The sequence below is a fragment of the Protopterus annectens genome, chromosome 16.part0, assembly GCF_019279795.1.
Source record: "Protopterus annectens isolate FY-2018-M chromosome 16.part0, PAN1.0, whole genome shotgun sequence".
NCBI lineage: Eukaryota > Metazoa > Chordata > Ceratodontiformes > Protopteridae > Protopterus > Protopterus annectens.
Window position 1 is genome coordinate 610,934,858 of NC_056750.1, and position 26,617 is coordinate 610,961,474.

Consider the following 26,617-nt stretch of genomic DNA (forward strand, 5'->3'; position numbering starts at 1 on the left):
GGAAAACCATGAAACATACTGTAAGATCCAAAGAATATGTTTTGTTTACAGAACACAGAATTTCATAAGTTTACAGCAACAAGCAAAAACAACTGTGTACAACATAAGACCAAAGGATACTTACCACATCAAATGATCTTCAAGAGAAGCTATCAGAATACTCACATATATTCCTAAGCAGGACTTCCAACATGACTACAAACTGAGGTTGATTTGAGATCTCTCAGAGTGAAAACAAGAACTGCAAAAAAAGCCCAGGGGAAACGGTCAGTTTGAATAAAATAACTGTCACCAGCAGTAATTACACTGCCTTGATGTCAACAAAGAAGAAACCTGGAGTACCTACCTGAGAGAAAATCAACCAGAAAAGGAGAAAAATCTCCATCTGGGAAAAATCCTGCAACTGTTCTGCAAAAAGCAGTTCACATTTCAGCACAAGATGGCTTCCAGTAACTTACAGGAAAAAAATATTAAAATGTACTAAAGAGTATTTAAAAGCAATGTAAAACTGAAGGAATATATTAATGCAACTAACAAAAAGGGTGCAGAAAACAGAAGCATTTACTAGCTTTTCTAATGGAACTGATAAAACTGCAAAAATAACACAATGAAATTGATAAAAGTAATCAGAGCATGACGCTACTCAAGAAGAGCTGCTACAAAGAAATAGTAGAGGACAACAAAGCATGCAAAGACAACCTCAGATTTTCAACTTTAAAAAGTTGAAACTGGGAGGAACAGACTACACTACAAATAAGCAACCGGACTAGTATTCCACAGCAGGATTTCTTAACTAAAATGGCATATCATGTGTATGTGCCAAACATGGCAAGGGTAATCATAATTTTAGATTAGGTAATGCAAGTGGATGCAACTATCAGTTTAGGGCAGCTGCTGATATCCAGTGGGTTAAATAGCATTTGTTAAAAATTTACAATGTTTTGTGCATTTGTTCTAAGTTAAAAGAAGACAGGATTCTGAAAATTTAGACGGTTTGCTTTCATCAAACCAAAAAGTCTTGAAAAATATGACTGGTTCAAACAGAAATGAGAAGCAACTGCATAAAAATATCAGCTTGACAAAGTGTTTCCATGTAAGCCAAAATTTGAAAATACACATTCAAAACAACTGTCGTGTAGCAGGTCAGAGTAATAGTTTTCTATCAAAATGGTTACTCTGTCCATATTTCTGTGGAATGTAAATGGTTACAGAGGTACAGACAAAAAAGGTGTATTGAATTACATAAAAAACAAAAGGTGTAAATGGCAATGCTGCCGGAAATGCATCAGGATAAAAATGAGCATGTGAATTTGACAAAAAAAGAATTTCAGGGTGGGCATTCAGAAAAATATCAGGGACAAAGGACGTAGTAGAGTTGTGCTAGTAAGGGGTCATTAACAAGGGACGAGGATTACACTTGCATGTATTTGTGTTCACAAAACATTGCTACTATGGAGCCTAAGAAAATTTTGGGAGAAATAATCACCTTTCAGCAGGGAATTTTATTTATGGATGGGGACTAGAACCTGATTTGAAATAGTCAGGAAGGGACCTAGGAAGGAAAATATAACAAAAGGTAACAGATTTCTGAAAAATTTACCAGAATATTTGGTATGGAAGATGAAAATTATGTACTAGGAACATGGTTAGAATTTACATATTTCCTAAGGTACAGGACCAGAGGTAGACTGGGGAGAAAGAAAATGTAAAGGAGCATAAGCGTTTAACTGAAAAGCTTTGAGACATCTCCAAGAAATACTTCAGATCATGCACCTAAGACAAAGCTACGGAGTAATTGAGTAAAAATGAGACAATAGCATTTTTCTAGATACCTGTTTAAAAGAGAGTAATTTAAAGAATGGATAGTGGAAATTGAGAGTTATTAAGGAAGACAGAAACTTCTTCAAAATGGATACGCTAGTGAGTGGGATAAAATAAAAGTTGAGTTTAAAGAAAGGGTAGTAATAAGAGAGGAAAGATATAATAAGAGTAGAGGGGGCTGACAAAGGTTGAAGTACTGCAGAATAAGGGGAATTTTACACAAAAAGGGGAATATGACAGAACCTGGAAAGGCTGCTTTTAAGCAACTATTTATTGATAACACGAACATACTACAAAAGCTTTTAGCAAAATGACACAGACAATAGTAAGCCCATATTTTTGTCACCAAACTTAGGGAGTCTATGACAAGGAAAAATAACCTGATATCCTATACAGGTAATAGAGATATTTCAGAAATGTTATGAACATTTGTATGGAGCAGAAGAATGCGGAAAACAGGAAAAGTGCACAAATGAAAAAAATTATAGATTATGCCAAGATTAGAAAAAGATGAGGTTCAACAATTAAGTTGGGAAAGTACAGTTGTGTACACTTACCATAACTGTAGATGTTCGAGTGTATTCACTGTTGCAGTCATTACATTTCAGTTATCTGCTTGTAGGTAGCCCTCAGCCGGCTTGATTAACAAAGTCTTGGGTCCTGCGTCGGTTGCTGTCCCTTCTTCCATGATGTCAGGTTGTCAGGGGTATAAAACCTGCAGCTGATGCCATTAAATCAGTTTTTCTTGCCCCGGATGTCAGGTGCCCCCTAATGGGAAGCAATTAAATATAAAAGTACAAAGATATACCTCCAACAAAAAAGCAAATACACCAAAAAGACTTTTAAGCATAGGAAAAAAAAAGTAGAGGTATAGCCTAAAGAAGTTAGGGGGCTGGAGGGAGGGTAACCAGGACTGCAACAGTGAGCACACTCGAACATCTACATTTATGGTAAGTGTACACAACTGTACTATGTTCTTCATGTTTCACTGATGCAGTCATTACATTTGGGTCGATTCCCAAAGCTAAGGTTGGGAGGAGGAATTTAAATAGAATTAGGACCAGCTATAAGGCCCTGCAAGACTGCAGTGGCAAAACCAGCTCTGGGTTTAGAGAAAATAGACAGATGATAATGCTTGGTGAAAGTATGTACAGAACTCCAGGTAGCAGCTTCTAGGATGTCCCCAGTAGGGATGCCCCTGAGAAAAGCTATAGAGGTAGACGCAGCCCTGGTTGAATGGGGTCGGATGCCTTGTGGGATAGGTTTTCCATGGTGCTTATAACAGAAATGAATGCAGTGGCCTATCCATTTTGAAATGGTTTGCTTTGAAATAGCTTTCTCCTCTGTCCCTGCAGTAAATGCCAGCAGCAGTTGTTCAGATTTCCTTTGAGGTTTAGTCCTGTCCAAGTAGAATCTAAGTTGCCTGTGCACATCTAAGGAGTGCACTATCTGTTCCCCATTTGTTCTGTGGGTTAGGAAAGAAGGTAGGCAAATGAATGGACTCATTAAGAGCCACACTGGATACCACCTTGGGCAAGAAGGAGGGATTGGTTCTGAGGGACATCCTGTCTCTTAGAAGGGGAGGTTGGCTTCCCCTGATTAGAGTTATAAGATCTTCAGCCATTCTTATCATTTGTTTTTTAGGCATAGAGGCCTGGGCGTCGTTTTTTTAGGCATGGTTCGAGATTTAGGCCTAAATGAAGAAGGAGGCGTTGGTTTAATATGCAAGTCCATAGGCCTGAATACACCCTCAGAAGCTGGTGCCTGCACAGCGGCTCCAGACCCATCCAAGGTACAGACATCTACAGGTTCCATAGTTGAAGCATCTCGCAACATAGTGGACTCCGAATGGGTCTCAGTAGAGGCCTGCGAATCAGAAGTAGCGGGTAACAGGGGCTGCGAAAGCGCCTCACTGAGTACCAGCGAACTGGCGACTGGCTTAGGAGAAGCGTCTTTGGCAGTTATGGACCTCGGCAGCCTGTCTCTGTGTTTATCTTTGCATTTTTTTGGAATCCCGGTAGTCGGATGGCTAACCGATGACATTTCTGGATAATTAAACCAAGAACTGAAATATTTAGAGGCGAAAATATACTGACGGATAGTGCGCTGATCAAATAAAGCACAAAACTGACAGCAAGGTAAGCTGTGGTCAGGGCCTAGGCAAGGAATACAGTACGAATGAAAATCTTTATGAGGTATTTGCTTTCCACAAGTAATGCAATTATTAACTTTTACTGACATTGGTAAGGAGCAAGAAAAGGTTTTCCAAACGGGGTACTTAGCTTTAGTTGAAGACTTTGGTTCTGAAACTAGAAAACGAAAATTTCAGAAGTCGGTCGACTGGCACTTGCGAACTGCTTCTGCTTTGGGCACCACATGGCAAGAAAGACTGATGTAATGGCGTCGGCTGCATGTTTTATACCCCTGACGACCTGACATCATGGAAGAAGGGACAGCAACCGACGCAGGACTCTAGACTTTGTTAATCAGGCCGACTAAGGGCTACTGCAAGCTGATAACCCAAATGTAATGACTGCAACAGTGAAACACGAAGAACATCAGATGACATAAAGTACAGTTTTGTACCTACCATAAATGTAGATGTTCGAAGATCCACATTGCTGCAGTCCTTACATATGGGTAGTCCGCTGTCCTCGGTCGGCCCGAATACCAAAGTATTAGGCTGACGTCGGTCAAGGCGCTTAAAACTGACATCAGGACGTCAGGGTACAAAAGCGCATGACCGACGTCATTTCCTCAGTCTTTTCTTGCCCCAGATGTCAGAAGGCCCTAACAAGAAAGGCCAAAGCCAAAAACCAGCAAAAACTAACCAACCACCCGTGCACTAACCATATTTACAATATGTACAACACAAACCAGACCACCACCTTCAACAACAGAGGGGAAGAAGGGAGGGTAAATTGGACTGCAGCAATGTGGATCTTCGAACATCTACATTTATGGTAGGTACAAAACTGTACTATGTTCTTCATCTCACATTGCTGCAGTCCTTACATATGGGTAGAATCCCAAAGCAGAGGTAAGGGAGGATGGCAAAACTATAAAGCATTAGGAGCTGCCAAAATGCCCTGTAAAATTGCAATGGCAAATCCAGCCCTAGATTTAGAGTAAAGTGGAAGGTGGTAATGCTTAGAGAAAGTATGCACTGAACTCCAAGTAGCTGCTTCCAAAATATCTTTAGTAGCCACCACCCTTAAAAAAGCTGTAGAAGTGGCAGTAGCCCTAGTGGAATGAGGCCTAATCCCAGCTGGAATCTCCTTACCATGATGGGAATAACAGAAAGCAATACAAAAACCAATCCACTTAGAAATAGTTTGTTTTGAAACAGGTTTGCCGTGAGAACCCAAAGCAAAAGAAACAAACAACTGCTGAGTCTGCCTGAACCCTTTAGTTCTGCTCAAATAATATCGCAACTGTCTGTGTATATCCAAAGTGTGCAAAATCCTTTCCCTTTATTTTGGGGTTTGCATAAAAGTAGGCAAATGAATAGTTTGGTTTAAAGCCACACTAGAAACCACTTTAGGCATAAAAGAAGGGTTAGTACGCAAAGACACCCTATCCTTGTGGAAAATTAAGAAAGGCTCAACTGCCATAAGGGCCTGTAATTCAGAAACCCTTCTCGCAGAGGTAATGGCCAACAAAAAGCAGTCTTCCATGATAAATATTTCAACTCTGCAGATGCTGCAGGCTCAAAAGGTTGTAGAGTGAGTTTCTCCAACACAAAATTGAGATCCCAAGCAGGAGTAGGAGCTCTACGTGGGGTCTTATATTCTTTGCCCTCTAAGGAATTGCTTAAACAAAGGCTGAGAAAATAATGGTGGGTCACAGTCATAGTGAGCAGAAATTGCTGCAGCATGAACCTTTATAGAGGAGAAGGACAAACCTTTGTCCAATAACTCAGTAAGGTATTGAAGCGCAACACTTAAATTAGGTTTAGAAACATCAAAGTCCTTTGCTGTACTCCAAAATAAAAATCTCCTCCATTTATCTGCGTAAACTTTCCTTGTACTAGGCCTTCTGGCCTCCAAAATAACATTCAAAACTTGTTGTGGAAGCTGAGACCCTCCAGGGTTTAAAACAGAATATGCCAGGCTGTCAGATGTAGAGAATGAAGTTTGACATTGAGTAAATGACTGTTCTCCTGAGACAGCAGGTGAGGAATCAAGGCAAAGGCCATGGAGGCTCCTGCCAGACTTCTCAGTAATGGGTACCAGTGCTGTCGAGGCCAATCTGGAGCTATTAAAATCATGTTTGGCTTGTCCTGTCTGACCTTCAGGAGTACCTTTGGGAGGAGAGGCAGAGGTGGAAAGGCATACACGCGAAGATTGCTCCAATTGAATGAGAGAGCATCCACTTTCCAAGCTGTGGGATGAAACCTTTTGTGCAAAACTTTGGCAGCTGGTAATTTAGTGGAGAAGTGAACAGATCTATGTCTGGAGTTCCCCATAACACTGTCAATCTCTGAAATACATGAGGATCCAATTTCCACTCGTGGGGATCCATAATTTGTCTGCTCAACACATCTGCTAAGGAGTTCTGTGCTCCTGGCAGAAACCTTGCCTGAAGATTTAGCTGTAAACTGAGAGCAGTCTCCCACAAAATCATTGCTTGTCTGCATAGAGGATAAGAATGCGTTCCCCCTTGCTTGTTGATGTACCACATGACAGTTGTGTTGTCTGTTTGAATCAACACCTGCCCTGGAAGAAGTAAATCCTTGAAAGCTATCAATGCAAATTGGACTGCTAACATCTCCTTCAAGTTGATATGTAGATGTTGAAGTCTGGCAGGCCACGTGTCTTGTACCCATTTTCCATTTAGATGAGCTCCCCAAGCTTTGTCTGAGGCATCTGTCGTTAAAATCTGACTCGCCTCTGGCCGGGTCACAGAGAGTCCCTTGTTTAGGTGACATTCCTGAGCCCACCACAAAAATTCCTTTTGAATGCAAGGTATTATCTGAATGACAGTGTCCAAATCTTGGCAGTGCTGTGTCCATACATTCTTGAGATACCATTGTAGCTTCCTCATATGCAGTTTGGCATTGGGAAGTACCAGAATACAAGATGCCATGAACCCCAAGGCTTGAAGGACTGTCCTTGCAGTCAGCCTGGACTGACGAGACAATTGGTGGAAGTAAAGAGAAAGATTCTTTTGTTTGTCCGGGGTCAAAAGGCCATCTGGGATGCTGTATTCAGTCTCACACCCAGAAAGCACATGTCCTGAGAGGGCACTAGACTGCACTTTATTTCGCTCACAGAATACCCCAGGCATCTTAACACTGCCATCACATACTGTAAATGATGAAGAAGTTCGTCCTTTTCTTGTGCCAGAATCAGGCAATCGTCCAAATAAGGATAGATTTGTATTCCTCTTAGCCTGAAGAAAGCTACCACTGGAGCCAGAACCTTCGTGAACACTCTGGGCAGTAGATAAGCCAAAGGGCAATGCAGAGAACTGATAATGTGAAGTCCCAGCCCGAAAACGCAGATACTTCCTGCAACTGGGCCTGATAGGAACATGAAGGTAAGCCTCCTTGAGATCCAAAGTCACCATCCAGTGATCTTTGCCCAGCAGAGGTAAAAGCTGTTGTAACGTCAACATTTTGAACTTGGGAATGTTCAGATATGTGTTGAGGATAGATAAATCCAAAATTGGTCTCCATGTGTTTCCTTTCTTTGGTACTAGAAACAGGCGAGAATAAAATCCTAGGCCCACTTCTGGCAGAGGGACCGGTTGTATGGCCCCTATTTGAAGTAGTACAGAAATTTGTTTGTGAGCCTCTAGTCTTTGCTGAGGAGGAACGTCCGGCATGCCTTTGAAAGGAGGCAAGGTATGGAAATAAAACTTGTAACCTTGGTGAATGATATCCAATACCCATTTGTCTTGGGTAATCAACATCCAATTTTCCTTGAAGAGTGCTAACCTTCCTCCCAAAGGTGCTGCCAGGCAAGAAGGATCTGGCAGCTAAAAAAGTAGGTCATTGGGCCTGTTTACGAAAGAACTGGCCCCTGCCCTCACCCGAAGATTGTGCAGGTGAACTTCCTGTTCTAGGTCTGAAAGAACTCTGAGCTCTGCCCCTACCACGTCTAGATCTACCCCTAGACTGAGAATCATAAGAAGGATACGTCCACCCCTTAGCAGGCCAATTCCTACTAAACTTCGGAGGCTGAACTTGCAAAAAATCTTTAACAGCCTGCATAGACTTAGCCTTGTCTTCCATTTTCTTCAAGACTGACTCCACAGGTGAACCAAACAACACATCAGACTGCAAAGGAGCATCCAAAATCCTTGTCTTAACATGGTCAGATAAATTCTGATCCTTCAGCCAGGCGTGCCTGCGAAGAACTGAGCCAGTGGCAGCCACCCTAGACGAGGCCTGCACAGCATCAAAACCACACTGTAATGAATGCTTACCCATCTGTTCAGAGACATGCACCAAATCTTGTAATTCTTTACACTCAATGCCTTCCGCCAGAGCATCCACCTTAGGCTTCAATTGAGAAAGAAGAAAGTTTTGATATTTCAACATATGAAACTGGCAATTCAAAGCCCTCATAGCTAAGGTAGAAGATGTATAGACCTTCTTTCCCCATCTATCCAAAGCTCTGTCTTCTTTATCTAGAGGAACCGGATTTTTTACAACAGAGGCCTTGACACCCTTAGGTCCCTGGCTAATAGTTTCTGGGTCCGCCCTAGGACTCTTATAAAGATATTTATGAGCCTCAGGCACCCTGTAATACCTATCCGGTTTAACAGGAGCAGGAGGCAGAGAATCAGGATTAAGTGAAGCCTCTGCAAACACATCTTCCACAACATCCAGAACCGGGGGTATAGCCAAGGGCCTATGCTGGGGTAACAGCAAAAATTCCCTAAGCCTTTTCCAAGAATCAGAGAAGTCCTGACCTTCCCACTTAAAATGTTCCCTCATAGAATGAAGTGTCTCTGAAAAAGAAAAATCCTCTGGAGGAGAAGCAGAAGGAGTGGAATCATCTGCATCAGAATCAGAATAAGGAGAGTACTCCTGCAAGTCTTCAGCTGAAGACTCTGAAACATCCGAAGCCTGCTCAAAACTTCCCAACTCTGGCTCCACCCTAGGCCTCTTATCAGGAGGAGGCAAAGAACCTCTAATCAGAGTAATCAAATCTTCTGCCATTTTAAGCATGTGCTTCTTAGGCACAGACCCTGCTGAACTAGGAGTGACACCAACAGAAGCTAAAACTGGCCTGCCTCTGGGAGAAACCTTGGAAACAGAAGGAGAAGGCCTAACCACCCTAGGAAGGGAGGGGAGTACAGTAACTTGAGAAGCCCCTTCAGCCTGACCTGCCTCCTGAGAGACCACCTCCTGCAAAATCAAAGTCTCCCCCTGAGACTCCAGAGAAGTCTCCGTCGGAACCACCGGTTCCACTGAAGCCTCTAAAGAACCGGCGTCCGGAACGGACGACTCATCTTGCCTGGGTTTAACTGTTTTGTCTTTGCGCTTCTTAAGAGAAGCGGGCCGGAGAATCCGACGGCATATTATAATTGCACCGCTTCCCAAAGACCAGCCTAGCACAATCTAACCTTCGCTTAATAGTGCGTTTATTGAACCTAGCACAAAAGCGACACCCAACAACGCCGTGCTCAGGCCCCAAACAAGGAATACACAAAGAATGATAATCCCTATGCGGTATCTGTTTCCCACAAGAAATACAGTTATTCACTTTTTCTGACATCCGGTAAAACACTGAGGCAAGAAAAAACCAAAATATTCCCCAACGCGGTACTTAGCCAACTTGGATTCGGTCTGAAACTCCGAATTCGAAAAATTTCAGAACGCCGAACGGCACTTGCAACGCTGCTTCTGCATCGGACCATGCGGCAAAAAAGACTGAGGAAATGACGTCGGTCATGCGCTTTTGTACCCTGACGTCCTGATGTCAGTTTTAAGCGCCTTGACCGACATCAGCCTAATACTTTGGTATTCGGGCCGACCGAGGACAGCGGACTACCCATATGTAAGGACTGCAGCAATGTGAGATGAAGAACATCAGTAATGTATAATCAAAAGGGAAGTCTCCAGGAACAGACAGTGTTCCTGGGGAACTTGTGAAGTTAAGAGGGCAGAAAATGATAAAAACTGGAAGGTTTTGTTTCTCTGTATTTTAAAAATAAGGGGAAGCACTGGCAATTTGAAAGAAAGCCATGGTGGCTATATTACCCAAAAATGGTAAAGACCATTCAGACTCAGCTTTATATAGCCCCATTTCCATTTCTACCTTAAATATAAAAGTGTTTATGTCTATAATTGCTAAGAGAATGAACTGTATATCAATTTTGGTAAAATATTTGACAATGTGGTTTTCTGGAGAGGAGGCAAACATTTGACAACTTTATTACTTTTTTTGTTCACAGGATCATAGGAGGTTACTAGGCTAACTGCCCCAAGGCCCTTACAAGCCTAACCAAGCTCAGCCAGTGTTCCCAAGTGTGTCTGATTCAAGCAGACACTAAAATCTAAATCTATTGCCCCTGTCCAAAGGAGACATAGGTGGAACCCCAGAGTGAATTTCCGGTTACCCATCCAATCGTCCAAATTACACTTAAATAGGGCCAATAAGGGCTTTGTTTAAGATGAATAGTAAACTTGTTCCAAAGGTGGGGCAACCTCTGTGAGACAAATCTGTCTTACCAGCAAGTTCTGTTGATGTCACATAGCAGGTTAAGGTCCTTTGAGCGAGTGACCCGTGTGCCATTTGACTTGTGAATGTACTGTATTTCCATTAAAGCTGGGTCTGAGACTGCTGTATATGCAAGGCACAGGTCACCTCTGAGCAGTCTGTACAACAGAGTATAATGATTTCAGTCTGTCCACATAACACAGATCTTGAAGACCCTGAATCTTCCTGCAAGAAACCCTTACTTGTACTCTATTATTGGCCTGAGGGAAGAGTACATGGGGGTTATAACCTCTTTTTCTGGAGGCAATGTCCTTAGTTATGAAATGAGCAATATAAAATGCCTTTCTTACAACTGTGGAGACATGGTGATCAAAGTTAAGGTTACTGTTGACTTGTGTGGCAGATCTTGCACCACTGATTGTGCGCTTAGGGTATAGCTACTGATGTGACAGTTTGCAGGAACATCACCCTTGTTGAAAGGAATGATAATGCGTTTTTTTTTTCATTAAGTTTAAGACCATGACTTTGTCACCAGTCATTAGTCTGCGCAAGACCTTCTTGCAGGATGCTGACATTGCTAGAGGTTTCAATGATTGCCCCAATTTGCAGTCAACAGCGAACTTTGTCAGCCACAGTCCTTCGGTTTTAGCCTCAACTTCAAAGAAGTAGATTCCAAACAGTAGGAGTCCCAGAACCGATCTTGTGAAACACCACTGGTTACAGATCTGCTGGAGTTCCCTCTTTTGAATGTAGCAGTGAGCCAGTTTGCAACCCACCTGACAATATATGGGTTGATACCTAGCTGGGTGAGTTTATCAATGATGCCTGAGTTGGAGATTGTGTCAAAGACCTTGGCTAAGTCTATGTAGACCATATACCCAGATTTGTCCTCATCTAGGGCTTTGGTGACTGTCTCAAAAGAAGTCCACCAAATTTAAAAGGCATGATCTGTCCTTGACAAAGCCAAACTGGGTGAGGTCGAGCATTTGGAGATTCCTTACATCTTTGTTAAAAAAGTCCATGACAACTCATTCCACGGCCCTGCAGATAAGCCTAGTCAGGCTAGTGGGTCTATAGTTCCTGGGGTCAGTGGATGCACCCCCTTTGTGCAAAAGGATGATGGTAGCTGTTTTCCATTCCACTGGGATAAAGCCACTGCTGAGGATGTGACTGAAAAGTGTGCCCATTGGTGATGCTAATTCTTGTTTTAACCCATGTAGAACAGCCTGGGATGTTGTCTGGTCCCATAGAGCCTGTGTTTTTGGAGAAAGGGTATTTAAGACATGCTTCTCGGAGATACTAGGTGGGAAACAGGTGTTAGGTATTCTTTGGGGTACATGTGGCGGGGACAGCGGAGTGAAGTTTTCACTGAACCCGTCAGCCAGCTGGCATGCTATATCCACAGGTTCTGTATATGTAGTACCATTAACTATGAATTCAGCGCAAATCTGGGCCTTACATTTGAGGTTACGGATGGAACTAAAGAACGCCTTGTGGTTATCCTAAGTTAGGGAAGCCAATTTAATAGCTCTAAATAACAAAGCAACGGACTCACAAATTCAAGGAAATAAATAGTAAGACACTCAAAAAAGTTAAATTTGCAGCTATTATTTTATACTGAATAAATCCAGAAAAGGACATTTTTGTGTTTTGGAGCATTATGAGCCAGTTTTAAGTCCTTCTAAGGTATAAAATTAATGAAGACAAAACAAAGGCTATAGTGGAAAATTATGTACCCACACATGGGGACATATTAAGATGAAATATTTAGGTGTATGGATTAAAAAGGATTCTGTTATGGCAGATAAGGATAAGTGGGAAGAGCTAAAATGACAGATAGTACAAAAACTGAGAAATTGAAAGTTCTTGTGATTATGGATATGGATAGTAAGATACAAGCATTGGAAATGTTTTTAGTCTCTTTAGCTTCATAAACAGTAGTTGTGGACAATGTTAAATAAAGAGTTGAACAGTTTGGGAGGGAAAGAAGGCAAGAGTTAAGTGGGATAAGTCGATCCTCCCCAGAGAACACAGTGGTTTAGAACTATCGGATTTGAATGGATGTTTTAGAGTTATGCAGTTAAGGCTCACATATGCAACACGAGCAGAAAATTGTATATTGAAGGTGGAAAGAGACAATGAAATGTGGGAAGTTCAAGAAATAAGGAGAGAGTAAGTTTGAATGTAGACCCTTAATGTGGTTAACAACCATACAGAAGATTACATTCATAAATTAGCAGAAAGTATTCTAATAACTAAGCCAACACTGAAATGGAAAGAGGTTCTGCCAATAGGGATAACTACACATACATAGAGAGAAAATAGGCCATAGGTGGCTGGAAATTATTGTAGAAAACTGGCAAAGGAATCATGGTGCTGGGAGCAAATAACTACAGAGGTAAAGGTAACAAAGCAGGATGAGGCCTAGCACAAGTATGGATTGCAGTTTAGAGACTGCCTTCCCTAACAGGGATTGATATCAGAGCATGGGTAAAGAAAAAGGGATACAGGAGAAGGAAAAGCTCTTTGATCAGAGAGGTCTACCAGACACCCCAAGAACACAATCCTGTGTGATGGAGTCAAAAAGATTGAATGTTTTCTTTGAACCCCAGCTTGTGTAAGAGAACTCTCATCACCTGCAATGAGTTACAACTGGAGAGAGAGACTTTGTGAACACTCTTTGTGGCAAGACAACACACAGAACCTTAAGAAACATCTGAAATCTAGATGAATAGGCATGAGATAAGCATCTTTTAAATTTAGTGTTACAAGGAAGCAAACAAGGAAGAATAGGTAAACAATGTGTGAATAATAGCATTTTGAACTTTAGTACTATCACAATCTGGTTTAGGAAAGAAGTATCCAGAACTGGTTTCCAAACATTTTCGTTCGTTGGTCCCAAAAAACACCTTGAATAAAAAAAACTCTCCCAAACTGGGTAGAAAGAATTAGTTCTATAACTCCATGAGACAACATACACTGAAGGACCAGGGGGAAATAGAGGAGTCTGGGCTGATATATTAGGAATTACCCCATGAAAATGGGAATTTCCTCCTACTGTTATCTTTAACTTTGGTGAATGATCTTCAGAACCCATTTGTCTGTATCTGTCTGTTGCCAAAGACAGTAGTGGAGATTCTAACTTCATGTAATGGAAAAGGGAATGCCAGGGTAAGGGAATGGGGGAGGGCATGGTTCCTTAAATAGTCATTCTGATTTGTTGAACTGTCCTTTGTTTTGGGCAGTTCCTGTATTCATTTTGGAACCCCTTGCTACGGCTTGTTAAATGTCTGTTTACCAGCATTTTGTTGAACTGTTTATTGTTTTGGGCCAAAACTGCCCAAGGGGGTTAGGGAATCCAGTGGAAATTTTGGAAAAGGAGTTCTGAAAAATCTTAACAGATTCCCTATATCAGCTTACTTCTCTCATCACACTTTCTGACAACCTCAGCCAGGGGACCGAGGGACCAAAAACTAAATCTCTATCAATAGGCGAATTGAAAATGGCATTTTTCAAATCATTTGGGAGGTTATGAAAACTCAACCAGGCAAATCTCCTCAAAACACAAAGTTGACATAGCTCTGGAAGTATCAGCAAACATATACACATTTTAAATGAGCTGTGACCTGTAAGATGGAAGACACTAAACCATTTAAAGCAGTTTTTTCCTCACAAGAAGCTGCAAACAAAACGCTCCTCATACTTTCACAATTAGCCAGAATAAACCTTTAACATAGGAGACTGTTGTTGTTGTCTTTCGGTGTTTCCCGGTTAGGGGTTGCCACAGTGGAACTCCGGTCTGCTAATGATTGGCAGTAGATTTTCACGAATGCCGAGGTGCCAGCTCGACGCTGAACCTTCAACGAAGACACGCCCATTTACGCATGTCTTTCGAATGCCCACCCAACTGCGGGGAGGACATGCAGACCTCCACACAGAAGGCAATCCCCGCACCCCAGCGGTGAATCGAATGGGAGAACCTCTTGCTGTGAGGCAATAATGCTACTGCTGCACCACCGCGGAAGACAAAAAATCAAAGTTGCAGAAGCATTCCCTTTTTCCCCATTACAATTCAGTTTTCCTGCCCTTGTCAGAAAGTGTAAGACTGGAATTAACTAAATGCTTAGCAGCAGTAAAACTAACACTACAACTGCTGGATCAATTTTGGGATGATGAAAGTTTAAAAACTTAAAAGACCGAGGAACTTTATACAATCTGCCTTTGTAGGGGGAAACAGGCTATAAGGAAAAGTGCAGGCAGTGGCACACACACCCTCCAATGCTGACAGCACTGGAGGAATGGATAAAAGTTCTGGAAAATCCATTTGTAACAGCTCGCAGTATTTTCTGAGTGGCTAAGAAACATCAGTGTTTTCCACTGAAAACACTTGTAGATTGTGGAAATAGTCTCAGAGAAAGAGACCCCCCCCCCCCACATTGGGAGAATCAGATACTGTGCTTTCCTATGCATCAGAAATCGGAGAAAAAAAACTTTCATCTACCCCTTCATTTTCCTGCCCAGACTCAGAATCTTAAAATTTTTCAGAAAAAGAGGCATCCCTGCTTCTTTTACCAGAAACCACCTTATAAAGAAGGATCAACAGCCTAAATTAGACCCTGAGCCAGATATAGTAAACTTCTCCTCGCCACAGAAATTTGAGCAAGTGCAGATATGTTTAGTTTTCTGTTTCTTTTTGACAAGTAAATGGGGCCAGCAGAGCTGTTAATGGCTGCAGCAGCTTCCCCAGGGATGGGAACAACATTCTGATTAAACAAGGGAGACTTCATTGTTCCCTCTCACAGGATCAACTGTCCCTCTCTTGCTCGCTGAGAGCGCCCCAACAGCCAAAGAGGATGTAGCTGAACCCCCCTTCTATACTGGCTGTACAACTGAGGGATCAATGGTAAAAGATGAGTGGTCTGAGGAACCAGCTTTGGCCACAACAGAGTCACTCTCCGGCTGAGATAAATTGCTGGCCTGCTGTGGTGGCAAAGGGTGTTTATTTTTTTTGTAGCTGGAAAAATGACTGACTATGGGACTGGTAGTTTGTTCTATGGTCAAGCTGAAAACAGCCTCTCTTTCCTTGGAAAAAGAATCAGTGTAAAGCCAATAAAAGGTTAAAGTCACTTTTCACCACAAAAAAAAAAAACAAAACAAAACACAGTAAAAAGCACTTTAATATACTTCGCCAGCCATAAAAAAATAAAATAAACAGAGTTTCCCCACAGGAAACATCGTTTTTAATTACTTTTAAACTGACAGGAGAAAGGTGTGCTCCCATTTAAAAGTGCAGTTAAGTCTTGTGACAGTCCTTTACAACAAAAGCTTCTAGAAGGAAAATAATCTTTCTAACCAAGAAAGAACATTTAAACGTGGAAGGTTTTCCCCCAAAGGGAACTTATCTTCCCAGAAAAGGAACATCACAAGCTAACCTTTGATCCTTGAAAGGCATGAGGAAAGCTCTGACGGGCTTGGAACTCCAACCTGCATTTTAGGCAGTTTAGCTCGAGCAGGCCACAGTTTTTGCAGGTTGAAGGTACCTTAAATGTTTGAATTCTAGCTGGCTACTATATCCTTGGCAGGATACAACTCGTATAGCTAAGGCCACTGCAGCAGTGTTCAATATGATGAACATATAATGTTACCATGACACTCAATGCAGGAATGAAAGGTAACAGAATTTGCTGGGTAGAAATTTTGAATTCTGGTACTTTCATGTACAGACTTAGAAAGGAAACACCTTGAACTGGTCTCCATGAAAACATTTTCTTCGGAACCAGAAACATTCTGGATTAAAAGCCTTCACCCCTTTGATCTAAAGGCACCAATTCTGTAAATCATATGCTAAATATGTGTTGAAGAAGCTGAGAAAAAACACTGCTTGGTTTGGAGGATGAGGAGGAATTCCCCTGAAAAAAGGCATTTGTATCTAACGCCAAATGTAACCCTCCTGAACCACTTTTAGCACCCAGGTGTCTGAAACAATCATTGCCAAAGGGGAATGTAAAGAAAGAGAGAGAGAGTTTCTGTGGCAGGTTTAGAGAAATGGGGCAAGAGATAGGGGATACAATGTTGGCATTGTCATTCTGAAGTATTAGCTGTCCCTTTTTTTGGGAAGAATCTTTCAATATTGTTCCCTCCTGCCATCTCTTTTTTGTTCCATTTGCCTTGAGGTGGCAGGGATTCCTAATTTAACTTATTAAAAAGAAAAGAAGATTTGCAAAGTGGGACTTCACACAACTCAGACACTCCTTGCATCTGCTTCCTTATTTCATCTAATTGTCTGAGGACCTGAGTAGTAGAAAGGCCAAAACGATAAACAAAAAACACAAAGGATTTTGAGCAGAGGTACCAGGAAGCACCATTAAATGCTTTGGATGCTATTTGTGTGACTGCTACGTTTTATTGTTTAGCCTAGTGGTTCCAGCCTTTGTGTTTTTTGTTTTTTATCATTTTGGTTTATGCAGTATATTTTTGTTATTTAGGCTTGAACTGTACCAGCTGGCTTGATTATGGCTGGAACACAGCCTGAATCTAGTTCCATCTCCGGTTCTACTTCATTGGCTGATTTTTGGAAGGAAAGAGATGCAAGGGTAGCATCTGGAGATCTTTGGTCCCTGGGAGAATCGGACCTAAATGAGGTGGACTTTATTCAACTGGAGCAGCTCCTTAATAAGGTAACCTTGTTTTAGGATTCCAGACTTTTGGAAAAGTATATAAGTCTGGACTTAACTCCCAGGGTCTGAGAGTTGATCGGTTACCTTCTTTTGACTTTTCAGAAGATGAGGTTGATCTCCTTGAAGGATGGAAGTCCATTTCTCAGGTGTACACTTTGGGATGGTTGAAAATCTTGGTTAAAAGAAACATAAGGCAATGGGAAAAGGTACAGGAGGAGATTTTGCACTGCAGGAGCGGCTGGGCAAATCCGTTCCTGCTACATGTTTTAGCAACAAAATCAAGGAAATTCAGAACCATGTGAATAAAGTGGAAGAGGCCATTATTAATTGTAAGAAAGGCAAGCTTGAATGTGATATCAGGGACTACAAGAACAATACTATCTTGTCTTGGCAACGCAAATCAAGAACGGTAGGTCTAACAACATTCGAAATAGGAGCAAATCTCAGGCCTTGCAAGATTCTTCGGCTTCCTCTGTAGAGATGGCTTCTAGCGGTAAGCAGAATGTTTCTTTTGAAGAGCTCACTCCAGTAGGGGACAATTCACAGGAACAGCTTTCTGTATCGCAGCAAACAAGAGCTTGTGGTCGGAGATGGCAGGGAGCGAATATCAACGGCGGTGGTGGCAGCAGAAGGAAAAGTAACTAGTTGCAGTTCTAATATTTCAATTCATGAATCCCTTTTCAATTTAAATGTAAACACTCTTATTTCACCCAGGTATGTGTAGCAGTAAAGTAGTCAAGACTGCGGGACTAATTTAAAAAGTATTTATCTGACTTGACTTTAAATAATGACATTGAATCTTTATTGGTGAAGGGAACAAAATTTGTTCCAACATTTCTCCCCAGTTTGGCAGATATTATTCTTGAAACAAGCCGTTTTTGTAGAAAGTTACATTTAAGGGTATATTTTCAAAACTGTGCTTGTAGTGTGAATAATTTTGCTGGGGTTAATAATGTTATGAACTTAAGCATTTGTTCTGATGATTCTCTTCTTAACATGTCATTATATGAAAATGAGGTGTGTGATATTACTGATGAGTCACTTGAGGGGGAAGATAATTCTACTGGAAGTCAAGAGGGTGGTTTCTTCACAGGTAATGGTAAATTAGTTGTACCACAGGTGTCTTATCATATATTTTTCCACCCAAATCTTCATCAGCAATTCGTCAGTTTGACAATGCGTTGCATAGAGTAACTGAATTTGAATATGAAAAATTTAGGAAAAGATGCAGAAAGTATAACCTGAATAAAAACGAATGGTTAAGCTTTAAACAGACTATGGGATGCTACTGACAATTATGTATATACTCAAGCTGACAAAGGTGGCAATTGGGTGACTTTATCTAGATCCAAGTACAACACTATGGCTGAGAAATTGTTAAGGGACACATTAGTTTATACCAGGATTATGGGTGATGTTATTCCTGCATTTAATGTTGGGTTATTAGAACTTCTGGAAAAAGGTGAGAGATTGGGATTTTTCTCCTCCGCGGAGGTTAGGAAATTATATGTGAAGAACCCCAAGGATGCAATTTTCTTCATTATAACCAACATTCATAAATGTTTAAACAACCCACTGGGCAGACCGAAAGTATCAGGAAGGGGTCATTTTTGCAGAATGTGGGCATTTTTTTTGATCATCAGTTGAAGGTGTATTTTCTTAAAATTGCATCTCACATTAGAAATGGTTAGGATCTCTGTGACCTGGTGAGAGGAATGAAGTGGAATGCAGAGTTTTATTGGGCAAGTGTAGATGTTAAAGCTCTTTACACTAGCATTAAGAATATCTGGGGTCTGGAAGCACTTGGTAAATTAATGGGGGAGGGCCAACGAACTGCTGATTTGTTACAGTTGTTAGAATTTTCATTGACTCACATTGTTTTAAGTTTAACGAGCAGTATTTTTTGCAAAAGGAAGACACTGCGATGGGGTCTTCATATGCCCCTTCATATACTATTATTTTTATGAATTATTTTGAGAATTTGTTTATAATACGGGATTTTTTGCACATCATGATGTTGTTTACAAGAGGTATATAGATGATTTGATTTTTATTTGCAGGGGTAACATCACACAATTTCCGGGTTTCCTTGATATTTTGAATAGCAATAGTTTTGGCTTGCAATTCACTTATAAAACTGATGTGGAGGTGATTCAATTTCTTGATTTGGAATTCTTTGTGACAGATAATCAAGAAGTGTCCTTCAGGCCTTTTAGTAAAGAGACAGCCGTCAATAATTTTCTATCAGCTGACAGCATGCATCCACCCTCATTTGTTGGCTTCACTCCCGTATGGTGAATACAATCATATTTTCAACAACACTTGTGACAAGTGTAGCTTGAATGAGGAATTTCAGAAAGTCAGACATAAGCTTTTGGAGAGAGTATATGTTCCAGCTGTTCCTGAAAGGGCTGAAAAAAGATATGGGAATTTGGCAACAACGGCATGTACTTTTTCCAATAACATGCGGGGTAGACCAAAGTTAGGATTAACTGGCGCAGTTAGATCAGATAGGGAGGATAGAATATTTTTTGTTTCTAAATATTCCCCTTTTTTCCAATATTTTGAGGGAGACTGTTGAGAGATTTTGGCCCATGGTATGTGATGATCCCACTTTGACAAATTTGTTTCCTAAAAGAATAACATTTTCATATAGTAGGTTTTTAAATTTAAAGGAGTTATTAAACTTGAAGAAAGGTGTTGGAGAACATGCCCAAGTGGGCCGTTATTCTTGTGGAAGGTGAAAAGTGTGTAGTAGAGTACGAAATTTGGATGGGGGCAGTATCAATGGCAGAAAGTAGAAGGCCATTAATATCTTTAATTGACGATCATGTGGGGTTGTATACATCATTGGTTGTGGGTGTATACCCACAAAGTGGTACATAGGACAAACCAAGAGCATGGCTAAGAGTCACATTATAGAACATTTGAGTGACATCAGACATGGTAGAGTAGAAAGTCCTGTGGCAAATCATTTCCACACAGTACATGGTGGTTTGGATGCCAGTTTATTTTTTAGTATTTTGGCCAAACCTCTCAACAAACAGAGGGAGGAATTTTTGATTAATTTATTAAAATTAGAAACAAAATTGATTATAAATTTTGGAATGTTACATCCCAAGGGTTTAAATCAGGAATTCAATACTAATTTCTATTAATATAAGGATTGCATAAGTAAAAGTTATTTTTTATGCTTCATTTTTAGTAAATGGTAGTGCAATATTGTAGAATATGAATTCCTGTTGAGATTATTATATATTTTAACATGATGTTATACTCTTGGATGTTTAAGACATATATAATCAGTGGTTTACTATTGTTTATTCGGACGAAAAAAACATTTTCCATTCAAATAAACGAATGGTAATACTGAAAGTAAAAAAAAACAACTTTCACAATGTCGAACCAAATGCTCGACGCATTTGACTCGACATTGTTGTCGAAACCACCACGTGACAGCCGTATAGGAGCTGATGTAAATCAAACTCCTATACAGCTATCATGTTTTTGCAGGGGGGCAAGCCCCCTGCATCCACCATGTGGGGGGCTGTGCCAACACCCCCCCTACTTATATATTTTAACTCAGAGATTGCACTACAGTGGGGATGTGGATGAATTTCCACTCCTCACTGTACCGCGCTCTCCGTGCAGATAGTCTATTTCCACTTATGTGAATGCAGTTGTGCATTCGCATAAGTGGAGTCGACTATCTGGTGCAAAAGTGCTTGTGCGTTTGACATTCTGTTTTTTGGCACATTGCGCCGATAGAATGTCATTCGCACAAACAATAGTAAACCTAATCAGTCATATATACTTTATGCACTGGGTGGTATATGCAGTTTTGTCCATGAAGGGTTAAGTTTGTTGTTTGCATCATTGTAGAGTATGAACTCTTGTTCAGAATGTCAAACATTTTTATATATTTTTATGCTCTTGGGTGTTAAAAACACACAATTTATTAAATATGTTTCATGTGCTGGGTGTTATATGCAGTTTTGTTCATGAAGGGTTAAGTTTGCAGTTTTTTAGTAAATGGGTCGATGGTGTTTGGAAGTGAATAATGATGTAATAATTAGTTCATTAATTGTTTGAATTTGTATAAATAAAATGTCTGACATGGTGTAAAAATCATTCCCTTGAAGGGTTTTTTTTTTTTTTTTTTTTTTTTTTTTTTTATCATTTTGGTTTACGCAGTGCATTTCTGTTAGAAGGACCAAACCAAACCTCCATAGCAGAATTCAAAGCTTCAGACTTTACTTCAACAGCAAACATTTGGTTATGAACCTAGTAGGCGTATCTCGTCAAAACTGTAGTAGCAGTAGTATCACTGGGTCTAGACACAGTGTCTGCACAAACATGCACACTCTTTAAAGCACTTTTAGATACTTGTGAAAGAATGGAAACAAGAATTTGGAAATGAGCTACCTTCTGAAGGAAGTGTGGTAGAGTATGCCCTCAAATTGTGCCACACAGAATAAACTCCCACATATGTGCCCGGTAGTTAAGAATTCTGTAAGTTAATGTGGAAGAAAAATTATCTCACCAAATATCTATCCAATGCCTTGCCTACTTTATCCTCAGTTCAAAGGTTTGTTTTTACCAGTAGTCTGTTTTCATTTGGCGAAGAGGTGGAAATAGCCACTGGGTCCTATTAAGTGAAAACAAAATTGTTTTAATTTTATGTGCTTTATCCAGTCTAGCCGCCTTTTTGGGGACTGATGGTTGAGAATCAGGATTACTACAATCATTAACCACATCCTCAACTTATGGCAAAATGGGATGAAATGGAGTACCCACTTGTAACATACTATAATGTCTCCTCAGTTATGGCAGAACATCCACTTGTTCCCACAATACAACACCTCATCTATCCTGAAAATAGTTTGCAAGAAGAAAATTCTCCTAAGGGAGGTAGAGAGGATCAAGTTTCCTCAGAAGAAGAGATTTTGGTTTAAGAAACTGGTGAAGAAGCCCCGTTTCTATGTTAGAATACTCATGACACTTCCCACATAAATTTCTTCACTATTACTGCCCTCTGTTAATGAGCACCAGGATTAACAGTCTGCAATAACTGCCTGGCTGAGGTAAGAAAATCATCTATATGAACAGACACTATGTCTTGAAATTAACAATGTTTATCTTTTTGTTTTCTTCTGTGCAGGCAACACCCTGAAAGCAGATCAGCTAAAAAAATAGCACTTCTGCTCTATCAAGACTTCTCCTTATCACTCAGTGTCTCCCAGGCCAAAGAAGATGGTTCTCCATACCCGAAGAGGGCACTGGAACAGCCAAAGAGGACACGGCTGATCCCCGGGTCCATGGTGTCTTGAAAGGACTACACCTGTGAAACTAAGAGAAGCAAGTGAGTGGTCTACGGAACAATGGCTGGCCACTACAAGTTTACTCACTACTGGCTGAGGCACTTTCTGTGCCCACAGTGACAGCAAGGGCTCTTTATAGTATTGTTTCTTCCTTTTTAAGCAAAGTGGGAAAACAGCCAACAGAATCTATACTGCAGGCAAGGAAGAGGTCTGAATGACAGTAAGCAGTGCTGGAATGAGTTGGTCAGATGGTGGAGTTGTCAGAACAGTGTTCACAAGCAGTTAGCACACACTTACACTGCCCACTCAGACCTCTTTTCTGTAAAAGCATAAGTAAAACACAGAAAATCCTGTCAGAACAGCAAAACGTAACAGGTAAGCTGTCAAGTAGAGTACACAAGCAATAAAACATCAGAAAAATGTTTCTGCCCTGTCAAAAGAAATCGAAACCTTGAATTCATGCACTTAGTTCAAAAGTCTATATAAGCAGTATACTTTTACAAAAAAAAAACCCAAGAAAAAAAAAAAGCCCTTAGCTAAAAACAGGTGCCCCTGACAGGAAACTTGCAATACTACAGAAAAACATATTGTTTTCTTAAAATAAATAATGGTACTGAACTTGTGGAATTCCACATCAAGACTAAGTTGCTTAAATGCACTCTGGCTTCGACATACTATGAGATTTTAAGAGTTTTTTTGAAAAACCCTTTCAAACCAATTGCCTGAACAAAAAACATGATCAAGGATAGAAATTTAGTCTTAATCTTCCAACTTTTTTCCTGCATCCTTTCAGCACAACCTAACCAAGACTACACTAGGACTACTGCAGTGGAAATAACTGTATTATGCCAGGGGGTTGGGGAGCAATGCAACCAGAAGTTATGAGGTTTCTAGGTCTGAGAAGCACCTGAGTTTTTCAAACAACCTTTTCTTCCAATGATGGCCTGAATAAAATCTGAATTAAAGTAAAAAAGCAGCATTATTCTTTAACTATGCAACCCTATGATAACTAAATTAAGCTGGGGGTCTGAGGACTGCTAGGTACCCATAAATCATGGGTGTTACAGTTGTTCTGAGGTGCATTTTAGAGTTTTTATCTAACCTTTTGATCTAATGATGGCCTGAACAAAAAAATCATGCATAAAGAAAAGAAATTCAACACTACTTTTTTATTTCAAGAAAAAAATAAGTTTTATCCAAATGTTACTGCTCATAACTGACTACAAACAGTTCACAAACTGAGAAGACAAATACTTGTGAAAATACATACATCATACCTCGGAACAGTACCTGCCTCCTACCCCTCACCTGCTCAAAAACAGGTAATCACGTTCTACGTATCCCTTTCTGGTGCTAAATTAGGATTAAAATTAAATCTCAAATCCCCATAGTAATACAGCATGCCTCCTCAATCCCTACCCCAAAAGACAGCCACCTTCTACTTACCCTTCTGATGTCAGAATGGGAAAAAAACAAACAAAAAAAAAAATGGAACAAAACATATACAAATAGCAAGCTTATTTACTCTCCCTCAAAAGATAGCCACTTGTATATGCATCAAATGCTTGCCTGTGAACAAAAAAAAAGTTTCCAACTTCCAACTTGTTACTTTTGTGAGGCAGTACAGTGCTCCTATTCAAGCTACAGTGACCCTTGTTGCACCCCCTGAAGTCTGTGAGGAATGTTAAAGAAATAATAACCACAATGTTCCCATCCCAACACAAGATATAGTGACCTCTGAGGTCTGGGAGGAAAGTTAAAGAAATACTGACATCATCCCTAGCCCCCCCCCCCCCCTACACACGCACACACATACAGTGGACTTTCTGTGTACAGCTATGAGTAGGGCTGGTTTTAGACTAGGTGGATTTCAAGGCAGAGGCTATTACAAAGCTCAAGTCAAAATCCACTTGGACAGCCCTGGTGTGGTCTAGGGATTCTGTATTGCACTAATCCTTTATTTTTTGAGACATGGCTATGAAACTGAGCAAGTGACAACAAAGTTAATTACCTTCACCCAGTCAACCCCCACCAAGCAGTTATAGCCAAACAAACAGCTGCCGCTCATTAAAATATTTCAGGTTGTTTCACATAACCACATTTGTCCTGTAAAACCAAAACAATAAGCAAGCAGCAGCAGGCCAGTCATTTTCCTTCATAGAAAACAGCCACAGCAAGTATACTCACTGTGACTGAGTGAGAAGTCCATTTAACACACACACACACAAAAAACTATACACATGCAGAACACAAAATCCCAGTGTGCTTTGTTTAATTACTTAGCTGGGTTAATTCTCAGCAAGTCACTGAAGCATAAAGCTTATAAACGTCAAGAGTCCAGAGTCCATGGTAAGTTAAAAACATTTATATTCTATACTGATACCACATGAAGTCACTCTACCATAAAAATGCGCTCTTTATTTAGGTCACTGGATTACCCAGATGGTACTTCCAATTGAGCTGCCTAGGAGGCCAAGGACCAGGAAAAAAATGCCAAAAACATTTCAGTGACTGCATCTGAAAATCGTAATGCACAACTATAAACTGTACAGCAGATCTGATTTTCAGCCATAATGTACTGAATTAAGAAAACTTTTCAACAGTAGTACTGGGTCAAAGTACAGAAGGGGGTGGGGGGACACAGTAGTTTACCAGGAAATAAATATAATTACAGAGGACAGCAAAATTCTGCAAATCCCATCCTCCAGACACTTGCGTGACCTTGCCAACAAGCTGTTGGGAGACATGAGGTGGACTCACCCTTTAATTATCAGAGTACCAAAACAAAACAAAACAACAAAAAAATCACAGTACTACATACTGCATACTTCTATGCTCTAGGTCTGATGCAGCAGGGTGTTAATCTGTGAAAGCGCTTACCAGTAAATTTTCTTTATCCTGGCCATGTATTGGTTTGTTCACTTTTATTATTTCCTTTTGATAATGCATTATATTCTCACAAATGACCAAATGTCCTGGCTTCTTCAGATGTTTCACTTGATTGGCTGCCTATAGCTTTTCTCATCCAATTTGCTGCCTGCAGTTTCGAATGATGCATGCAAGGATGCATGCAGGTATGAATGTCATAAAAAGGAACTACAGCAACTTACGTCAAGAAATGGACAGCTTGACAAAAAAAGGGATTGATTGTTACTTCATCACAGGCTTTCCAGCACGGCTGTCAGAATCAGAATCACATTTATTGGCCAAGTATGCAAGCATACAAGGAATCTGACTCTGGTTTCAGTGACTCTCCAAGTATGAATTACATAAATGACATACATTCAACTATTAAGAACAAGACAAAAAGTAAATATACATACACATACAAGGTGCAAAATGCAACTCAGTGCAAGAAATACTGAAATAAACTCTGAAAGAAACAAGTATCAACAAAATGTAAACACTGCAGAATCCTCATAGGCTTGGGAAAAACAGTACCCCAGCCTAATAAGCTGAGTTAACCGTTTATGAACTTGATGGCCTGTGGAAAAAAACTGTTCTTGTAGCTATTTGTTTTGGTGCATATTAATCTGTAACACCTGGATGAGGGTAATAGTTCAAAAAGATGGTGGCCTGGATGTAAAGGGTCGGTGATGATTTTCCCTGCTCTTTTCATGACTCTGGAATAATACAGGTACTGTAAGGACAGCAAACTAGCACCAATGATATTTTAGGCAGACCTGACTATTCAATGTAACCTATTTTTGTCAAGATTAGACAGAGATCCAAATCACACTGTTATGGATGAGCTGAGAACAGACTCAATGACTGATGTATAGAACTGGATCAACAGTTCCTGTGGGAGGTTGAACTTCCTCAGCTGTTGCAGAATGTACATTCGCTGCTGTATATGCATATGTACCACCAAAAGTGCATTAGATGAAAGGTATGCTTTCTCCTTAGGGTGCCACTCTTGCTGTACTGGTAAGGGTGTTTTTCAGATATTTATTTTTAATACTAAAGCTAAAGTTTCTTTACTAATAAAAATTTAATAAAATAAATTCTTGAAAAGTGCCCCTACCAGAGCAGCAAAAGCAGTGCCCTAGGTGGCTGCCTAGCTGGCCTATGCATAACAGTGGCCATGATGTCAGCCCTCAAGAATGTTAGCTCTTCATTAACT

The 26,617-nt window shown here is 40.5% G+C and overlaps 1 protein-coding gene across 1 annotated transcript in view; it reads right to left on the bottom strand.

Annotated features, from left to right (window-relative positions):
* Positions 1–26,617, bottom strand: part of SEC16A (SEC16 homolog A, endoplasmic reticulum export factor) — a gene marked incomplete in the record, with an annotated part of 1,997,470 nt that overhangs the window by 1,104,821 nt on the left and 866,032 nt on the right.